Source organism: Octodon degus, unplaced genomic scaffold (genome assembly GCF_000260255.1).
Source record: "Octodon degus isolate 3935 unplaced genomic scaffold, OctDeg1.0 scaffold00055, whole genome shotgun sequence".
Classification (NCBI taxonomy): domain Eukaryota; kingdom Metazoa; phylum Chordata; class Mammalia; order Rodentia; family Octodontidae; genus Octodon; species Octodon degus.
The window spans coordinates 7,976,548-7,985,843 of record NW_004524631.1 but is presented as its reverse complement, the minus strand read 5'-3'; the positions used below and the strand labels follow the sequence as shown (position 1 = coordinate 7,985,843).

Below are 9,296 nucleotides of genomic sequence, written 5' to 3'. Positions count from 1 at the left end.
AGGCTCATACAATTTCATGTGTTTACACTGCTGAAAATGACAAAAACCCAGTTCTCAAAAGAAACTCTGTTTTCCATCTAGGTTTATTGCCTTGCTCCTTCAAGGAATGTTTGACCTTGGGGAAACAGGTAGAGCTTAGTTTGACTTGATTCCATGCACATTTTATCACTTCTGCCCTTGTGTTATGGTTTGTGTATAGTTGTCCCCCCAAAGCCTCATGTAGTCTTGGGGCAGCTTCTGGAGTTTGTGATTGGTTATTGTGGGTGTGGATGCTGCATCTGCCCTGGGGCAGGTAATTTGCATTACAATGTAAGGTGGGAAGAGAAACTAGCAGCTTGAGCTGCTGCTACTCCCCTGTGCTCTTGCTCTTTGCTTGCTCTTTGCCGCAGCCATGAAAGGTTGTCCTCTGCCGAGTGCCGCTCTGCCTTGGAGCCAGCTGAGTGTGAACTGAACCCTCCAGTAACTGTGAGCTAAATAAACCTTTCCTTCCTTCATTTTGAGTGTCGGGTATTTGTCCCAGCAATGAGAGAAGAGTAACCAAGACACCTTGAGTCCTTTAACTCTTCAACAAATGAGCAATTTTTTCCCAATGAACAAGTATTTATTGTGCGCTTACTGTGTGCCAGGCACTGTTCTACACCCCTGAAAGAAACAAGATAGAGGTAGCAAACAAATTATGAAAGAAAGGGGCAGCTGAAGGTGGCTGAGGAAGTGAGGAGCCAGAGGGACTCTGACTTAAGCCTCCTTTTCGGCCTCCTCCCCAAAAAACTCTTCCTGTTCCACAGTGGCATTCTGGTACTGCTGCTCTCAGACACTAGGTCATTCATGTTGCTCTCAGCCTGGGTGAACCCTATCTTGTCCATGCCCTCACGCATGTACCAGTGCAGGAAGGCCTTGCGCAGAAACATGGCTGTGAACTGCTCTGAGATGCGCTTAAACAGCTCCTGGATGGCTGTGCTGTTGCCAATGAAGGTCGCTGCTATCCTGAGGCCAAGCAGTGGGATGTCACACACAGCTTTCACATTGTTGGGGATCCACCCCACGAAGTAGCTGCTGTTCTTGTTCTGCACGTTGAGCATCTGCTCATCCGCCTCCTTCATGGACATGCAGCCTCGGAAGACAGTGGCCACTGTGAGGTAGCAGCTGTGTCATGGGTTGCAGGCGGCCAGACCTGCTGGGTGAGCTCGGGCACGGGTACTGCTGGCTGCCACAGCTGGTGAGAGGGGCGAAGCCCGGCATGAAGAAGTGCAGGTATGGGAAGGGCACCATGTTCACGGCCAACTTGCGCAGGTTGGCTTTGAGCTGGCCCGGAAAGCGGAGGCAGATAGCAATGCCGCTCCTGGTGGCTGAGACCTGGTAGTTGAGGTCCCCATAGGAGGGCGTGGTCAGCTTGAGGGTGCAGAAGCAGATGTTGTACAGGTCCTTGTTGTCAATGCAGTAGGTCTCATCTGTGTTCTCTACTAGCTGATGGACAGAGAGGGTGGTTGTAAGGCTCAACCACCGTGTGGGTACTTTGTGCGAGGGCACCACGCTGAAGGCGTTCATGATGTGGACGGGGTACTCCTTTTGGATCTTGCTGATGAGCAGTGTGCCCATACCTGAGTCTGTGCCCCCACCCAGAGAGTGGGTCAGCTGGAAGCCCTGCAGGCAGTCACAGCTCTCAGCCTCCTTCTGCACCAAGTCCAGGACAGAGTCCACCAGCTCCAGCATGTTCTGTGTAGTAGCCCTTTGCCCAGTTGTTGCCTGCCCCTTACTGACCAAAAACAAAATTGTCTGGTCTGAAGATCTGGCCAAAAGGACCAGATCAAGTAGAGTCCATGGTCTCAGGTTCTAGATCCAGCAAAATATGCAGGGAACATATTTGCCACCTGTGGTTTCACTGCAGTACATGGAAATGCGGTCCAGGTGCAGATCACTGTCCTCGCGGTAGGTGCTGGTGGGGTCGATGCCATGCTCGTCGCTGATCACTTCCCAAAACTTGGCACTGATCTGGATGCCACACTGACCAGCCTGGATGTGCGCGATTTCCCTCAAGGTCAAAATTAACTTGTTTTGCTTGCCACCAGGAATGCACGGGTCAAGAAAATATGCAGGCTTTTTTCCTTTGCTGGTCACGGGTTGAGAGGATGGAATGTGCCCCGCAGGCTGGAGCAGCGAGATTCGAATGCGACAGCACGAAGATTCTGAACACGCAATTTTTAATGAATCTTAGAAGATTCAGAATTTTGCTAAACTTTATACATGTTGTTATACTAGTAATTATTCCACGGATATCCATTTTAATCTTGAACATAAATATTATAAATCATAAATTAATTAAAACATAATGAATACTGAGAAAACTATTTCCAAAATACAATGTGTTAAAATTTTACATTTTAACCTAAAACATATTGCTATATCATCTCACTGTTTTTTTTTTCCTCATCATAGAATTTAGTACTGTCTGAATTGAAAAAACTGAAGTAAAAAGGGTGATCGACCTAATTAGTTAATGGCAAAACAAAGGTAAGAGCACAGATGTGGCTAAGAACTATCTCCTCTGTTAGCTACTGATCGTAATACAATGGTCCTTCAGCAAACTGAATTTTATCCAATAAATCGAGCTTTCTTTCTCAGTAGCTAGCATTTGTTACTTTCACGCAACATGAACGATACATGCCACCAAAGAATTTTACAGATACTATCAGGCCTGTTAACCCACTGCCAAATTGTCAGATTTGGAATCTGCCCTGTTGCCAGTACAGGCATTGGTGGTACTACATGAAAAATGAGAATGAAGGTGTTTTCTTCAACAATAACCAAAGCTTTCATTTGATATGTCATTGAAGTACAAAACAATGCTATTTTGTCTCCTAAGCCATATAAAATTCTAAAGGATGTGCCATCTTACCAGCCATAGTTCACTACATTATTGCTTTTTTTCTTTAAAAGAACAATGTCACTTCTGTCATTGCAAATTCCCAAAATGAATTATCACTGAAAAAGCCACAGGATTTCTAATCAAAATGTCACCAACCTTTTGGATCCCTTTGTTTTTGTGGAGAAAATTGTGCTCCCAGTAGAGGAGGTACAATAAAGGCTTTACGTAGGAGCCAGCCCTGAAATGATGCCAACAGGCAGATGGAAACCAAGACAGAATAGAAAATTCTGAGCCACTGCTCATCAGCAAGATCCACAGCCTCTGGCTGTGGCTTTAATGTAACCTGCTTTACTCTGATTACACTGTCCTTATTACTGGGATTTCAGTTGTTTATGAACTGCGTTTCCATGTAGTTATCTTGCTGGTACTATAAAATGGCACATGGTATTTTGTGTTACATTAGTAAGTGCCTCGTGCCACCCCTGTATTTATTTTGGGTTTGCAGTATCCTTGCTTTTACCCTTCTTCTGACATTTTCTACATCTCTTCCTGCAAATCAGCTGGCCATGAAGAAGAGCTCTTCAGCAGTTGACAGGCTGTTGCTGCAGGCCTAACCAACAATTCACACCCCAGGGGACTCTCTGCCCTGGGAAGAGATTTGCTATCACTCCTCTGATACTTCAGTTAGTTTAAAAGTTACTCCTAGTATTTGGACTTTTTCAAGGTAATTCTTACAGAAACATGAAAAATAACTTTTTCCAGCCTAAACTTGAGAATGAAAAAGTAAGCAATAAAGCAAGTTCATTGCAATTGGAGAAATGGCCTCCAATTCAAAAGATCATTGGAAGACTTTTCTATTTCAGTGACTTAAAAATCTTTTGAATAAGATCCACAATAAGAAGCAGTTCACAGCATGACATTCTATTCACACTTTGAAACCAGCGTTGTGTCATACAACATTTGCCTTATTGCACAGGATTCTCAAAATAATTTGTTTTAAATTTAAATTATGATTCCTGTATGTGATAGTTTGTTTCAACTTGACTGGGTCAAGAGACGGCCTGTACCTGGAAGGTAATATGTACATGTGTATGTAAGAATGTTTCTGGCAAAAATGACCATTTGAATTCATAGACAACTCAATAGACGTCGGATCTGCTGTCTCCAACATGGTAGTATAGGCAGGAATGAGTCATCCCATTTTTGACATCTTTTTCTGTCTCTGTCTCTGTCTCTGTGTGTGTGTGTGTGTATGTGTGTGTGTGTGTGTGTGTGTGTGTGTTTCTGTCTCTGTCTGTCTGTCTCTCTGTGTCTCTGTGTCCCTGTCTCTGTCCCTGTCTCTGTCTCTGTCTCTCTCTCTCTCTCTGTGTCTCTCTCTCTTCCCTCTTCTCATTGCCATTCTTCAAGGTCTCCCACTTCTAGAACTGGCATATCCATTTTTCTTGCCTTTCTATTTCAGAGTATCATCACTTGGGGTTTTGCAAGGGGAATGATACAAGACACATTTTAAAAGATTATTTTATAAGGAATCACCCAAAGAATCATAGAGTGCAGGAAATCTGTTCACACACCAAAGACTAAAGAATCCAACTAAAGGCCTGGATCTTAACATCCTGTGTAAGTCCAGCTGTATACCTAGAGCCCATAACAATGCCTCCCACATGTCCAAGTGGAGGCCTAGAGCCCACAGACAATTATCATGCAGATCTGCTTCAGGGAAACCAGGAAGGCCTGAAGGTCAGTGGTAGAAGTTGGAAAATCTATGCCAGCAAGTATTTGTGCTAGCAGGCTGAGTGTTCTGAACTGGAGCCAGGACATAATGCTCAGGTAAGAAACAGAGCATTCCTGAAAACTACCATAGCTAGCCTCAGCAACAATGAGGTTTCGAGTTCCTCCAATGATAAGGAAACTGATTTCCCATCAGGAAAGCCCAAGGAACAAGCCTCTCTAGGAGACTGAGCTGGTCACCATCTTTCCATCTGGAGTCCAGAAGTGATGCTCAAAGTGAGGTCTACAGTTTCCCTAAAGTGAATGTTAGCCATTGCCGGTGACACAGTTGGGTTTCAAGCTCTTCCTCTGATGAGAACAGCCAAGTTCATCAAGAAAGCCAGCATGAGAAGGTCCTCCAGCAGAATAGACCAAGAGAACCAGCAGCTTCCAACAGCTTCCTCTCTTCTTTTCCAGCTCTATTTCATATGCTGCTGGCAACAACCCTCAGGAGGGCCTCCCACACCCAGCATCACACTAGTTTACTTCAGCTGGGTATAAGAAGTGGGCCACCAGTTGGCAATCCACCACATGGACCTACTCATCTTCAGGCATCCAGACTCGAGGCTTACACCAGCACCACCCATGCCCTACCGCCACTACCCCAGCTTATAGAAGTCATATCAGGAAGCCACTCATGTTCCATAATGTCCTGAACCATTTACCATAATATATCTCCTTTTATATATGCTTATGTGTAAACCATGGAACTCTAGCACATTATATAAAAATAAGATGAACAGTTGTCAAAGATTTTATTCAATGTATTAATAAATCAGGAATAAGATAGGGTTTATCAGTTTTTTTATTTATTAGTTCATGTTTGCATCACAAAATGATTCATTCCTAGTGGAATAGGTGATGCATCTCAATTCCTCTTCATCCCCTTTCCTCCTCCTTGCTCCTCTCCCTTCATCTCTTAATCTCACTCCCACTTAGAAGAGATTATCTACTTACTTCCTATTCTCTGTCATCTATTTTGATTGATTATTTATTGGTATTTTGGTTTTTTCATACAAGAGAAACCATTAATATTTACCTCTCTGATTTATTTTGTCTCAAATTGTAGTCTCAAGGTACATCCATTTTCCTACAAATGGCTCGAGTCCATCCTTCTTTATTACAGAGTAGTACCCCACTGTGTAGAAATAGCACATTTTCATTACTTATCTGTTCAGGCACACACAGACATGCAGATTTAGCTATTATGATTTTGTGCTGCTGTCTACATGGGTGTGCATGTATTGGTACAATACGAGGTCTTTAGGTCTTTTGAGAAGATACATAGAAAGGGAATAGCTGGTCAAATGGAATTTAAAGTTTTATTTTTTTGAGAACTATCAATTCTGCAGAATTGTATAGTCCCTTTAACGATCTAGGAGTGTATATTCCCTTTGACGATCTAGGAGTGTTCCCCTTTCCCCCACAACCTTGCCAACATTTGCTATTGTTTGATTTCTTGGTAGTAGCCATTGTTTTTGGAGTAAAATGGAGCCTCATATTGACACTAGACCCTTGTACTTCCAACAGGATTTTAAAATTTAAATAAGAAATGTTAAGATAAAGTAGCTTAAAAAACACTGAAGAATATGCAAAAAGATAACCGTGACCTATATCTTTCCTTTTGAACAGAAAGTTTTTCATTTCTATACAGAAATCCACAATTTATCATCACTGGATCTAGACTTTATTAGCACTGAGTCATATTGCATCATTTTCCTAAAGTATTTTTGGTTAGGTTTAGAATGCCCACATAAAATATTGAGAAAATATACCTATTCTTTCAAACTTGATTGAGTTTTTCTTAGTAGAGTGAATCCCAATATTTTCTATTACTTTCTATCATTTTATTACACAGTTCACCAAATGATTTTCATAAACCACTGTCTTGGTTACTTTTCTCTTATTGCTGAGATAAAATACCCAAAATAAGGAAGAAAAGCTTTATTTAGCTCACAATCTGTGGAGATATCAGTCCATAATCAGCTAGCTCCAAGGCAGGGTGCTATGGCAAAGGAGCAATAGTTCATGGTGACAGGTGACAACAAAAGCAATAAGAGCAGAAAAGGAGGTTTTGTGGTTTTGTGTAATTGTCCCTCCAAAACCTCTTGCAGTCATTGGGGTGCAGTTCTAGAGTTTGTGGTTAATTCACAATCCAAGGCTGGTATTATGGGTCTGAGTACAGCAGGGCTTATGCGTGTGGGTGCTATGCCCAATCTGGGGCACACAGCCTGAAGGCAATATAAGGAAAGGAGAGAGGCTTGCCTCTGCCACTGCTGCTGCTCCTCCTCCCTTTTGCTTTTGCTCTTTGCTATTTTTCTGTCACCATGAACTGCTCTGTGCTATGTGGCACTCTGCCTTAGAGCCAACTGAGTAGGGACTGAAACCTCCACAAACTGTGAGGTAAGTGAACCTTTCTTTCCTTCATTTTGGGTGTTCGGTACTTTGTCCCAGCAACAAAAGAAAAGTAACCAAGACAAGAGAGTGAGCAAGCCTCCTTCCTTCCCTTATATTGTGTGGGCTACCCGCCTGAGGGCTGATGTAGCACTCACATCCATACTCCCAGCATTAGACCATAGATCAAGCACAAACTGTAGAAGTCACGCCATGACTGCATGTGACTTTGGGGGACATCTAGACACAAGCCATAACAACACATAGATTATAATCCAATTTCCATAATTCTATGCTAATTTATAAATACAATACCCCGAAACACTACCAGACAGAGGCAAGTTTTGTCTATTCAGGAATGAAAACCTATCAAAAATAGGTGAAAAAGGAGGAACTCAGTAGGTCCAAGACAGGGAAGACAGCCTCAGAAATCTATATGCAGGGAATTCTAGCATTCCATGCAATAAGACTTTTTAGAATATAAGGGCCTGCCAAATATCTCAGCAGATTAAAGCACCTGCAAACAGGTGCAGGGGCCAGGGGTTCAATCCCCAGTCTGCCCGTGATGGCCCTGATCCTGGGGGCATGCTGAGACAGCAGTTGAGACTGGGCATACTGGCGCGTGCCTGTAATCCCAGCTCTTGGAAGGCTGTAAACAGGTGGATCACTAGGACCCTTCCCTAAAATACAAAAAGAAGAAGAAGAAGAAGAAGGAAGAAGGAGGAGGAGGGGGAGGAGGAGGAGGAAAAAGAGAAGGAGGAGGAGGAGGAAGAAGAAAAAAGAAGAAGAAGAAGAAGAAGAAGAAGAAGAAGAAGAAGAAGAAGAAGAAGAAGAAGAAGAAGAAGAAGAGGAAGAGGAAGAGGAAGAGGAAGAGGAAGAGGAAGAGGAAGAGGAAGAGGAAGAGGAAGAGGAGGAGGAGGAGAGAAAGAAAAAACAATATAAATCATAATGCTTTTTCCTCAAAACACAGATTATGCTTAAACTCCAACTTAGCCCCCCGTATGGAATTTAGACAATTTTGTACAGGCTAAGGTGAATTACTTACCTGATATTATTGTCTAATTTTATGTATGAGGAAGCTATAACCTGAGACCAAAATAAACCTTTGTATTATCCAGAAATTCCATGGGGCATCCCAAGCATGTGACTGTGCATAAGAATAGCCCCTAACCTCAGAAGACAGGAGAGCTGTCAGTGAAGAGACTTCACACAAAGCATTTGTCTCCTTGTTCAGAGTTGTATCATCTCTAAAATTGAGAGAGAACTTTGGTAAGGACTAAAAGGTGGATATACATAGATTAAAAACCATATATAAGTTTCTTCATAAAACTGAAAAACACTATGAAAATGCAGAGTCAGTTTAATTATTCCTGACACTTTACGCCGTATGTAACTTCCCATCTCAGTATACCCTGTAATATACTGATTCTAATAGTTGATCCATTTTCACATATTTAGAAGTAATTGAGATCATGAGTCCAATGTCTAGGTAAGTCCAGTTGATTCAGTAAGTGCCTTCTCTCTTTTATACATAGTTCATATTAAAATATACAAAGATATGATAGCTATTATTGTTAATAGACCATTCTGTAAAATGCTCTCAAATTTCTAACTTAAAGAACACCATTCTGATAAAATGGGCCATTATTATATAAGACGTTCCACCGGTGGAGGTTTCTAATTATGCTTTCCATGCATAAAAAATGCAGCTAGAAAAACTGATAAATGGCCAACAGCTACTTCCCTGCTGATTACACAAAATTTCATTATAGTAGAACATTTAACAATTTAATTCCGAGCTCTCACAGGAATAGTCTGCAAAATGCTTTGCTTGGGTCTCTTTTTAAGCAATGAATTCTCAGTTTAAATAAAACGTGCATCAAGCCTTTGCCAAAAGCAGAGTTAAATAATTTAGTCATCAGAGATGAGCCTGAAGATGACAGGTGATGACAGAAAAAAATAAACATAACCGAAACATGTTCCAGTATTTTCTTCTCTTATTTTTATTAGAGACACAATGATTATGAAGATGGAGATGAGGTTTCCTTGCAGCAAAGGCTACTCCTGATCATTAAGAGATTATGGTATTGAATTCACTAGAAATACTATAAAAGTTTTCAGACATCTTCATGTATTTTATTTATACCTTTCTTTTACAAAATGTTTCTGATATAATAATAGCTCTCTCGAGCTTTATATTTTCTGTGTTCTTTCTTTCACATCCATATTGTTTTTTGATGCTCACCATTGCATGAGAGAAACCCAGGTTCCG

The 9,296-nt window shown here is 41.7% G+C and overlaps 1 pseudogene; it reads right to left on the bottom strand.

Annotated features, from left to right (window-relative positions):
* Positions 1-735: 735 nt before the first annotated feature.
* Positions 736-1,905, bottom strand: LOC101582706 (annotated as a pseudogene).
* Between the last annotated feature and the right edge of the window lie 7,391 nt (positions 1,906-9,296).